Raw genomic sequence first — 614 nt, forward strand, 5'->3', positions numbered from 1 at the left:
GAGGGGGGCCCAATTAGGAGGAGGGGGACCCATTAAGAGGAGGGGGGCTCCTTTAAGAGGAAGGGGGCCCCATTAAGAGGAGGGGGGCCCAATTAGGAGGAGGGGGGCCCAATTAAGAGAAAGGGGCTCCATTAAGAGTAGGGAGGCCAATTAAGAGGAGTGAGACCAATTAAGAGAACGGAGGCTCCATGAAGGGGGGGCTCAATTAAGAAAAGGGGGGCTCAATTAAGAAAAGGGGGGGCCAATTAAGAGGAGGGGGGCTCCATTAAGAGAACGGAAGCTCCATGAAGGGGGGGCTCCATTAGGAGGAGGGCCCAATTAAGAGGAGGGGGGCTCCATTAAGAGGAGGGAACCATTAAGAGGGGAGCCCAATTAGGAGGAGGGGGACCCAATAAGGAGAAGGGGGGCTCCATTAAGAGGAAGGGGGCCCAATTAACAGGTGGGGGGCCCCATCAAGAGCAGGGGGGGCTCCATTAAGAGCAGGGGGGGCTCCATTCAGGGGGGGCCTCCTTCAGCACAGGGGGCTCCATCCAGAGCCGGGGGCTCCCCGAAGAGGGGGAGGCTGGCTCCGAAGAGGCCGGGGGCTCCCCCCCTGGGGGGGATACGCCAACGCC

This window comes from Varanus komodoensis, unplaced genomic scaffold (assembly GCF_004798865.1).
Source record: "Varanus komodoensis strain SLA01 unplaced genomic scaffold, ASM479886v1 scaffold679, whole genome shotgun sequence".
In the NCBI taxonomy this organism is placed as follows: Eukaryota; Metazoa; Chordata; class Lepidosauria; order Squamata; family Varanidae; genus Varanus; species Varanus komodoensis.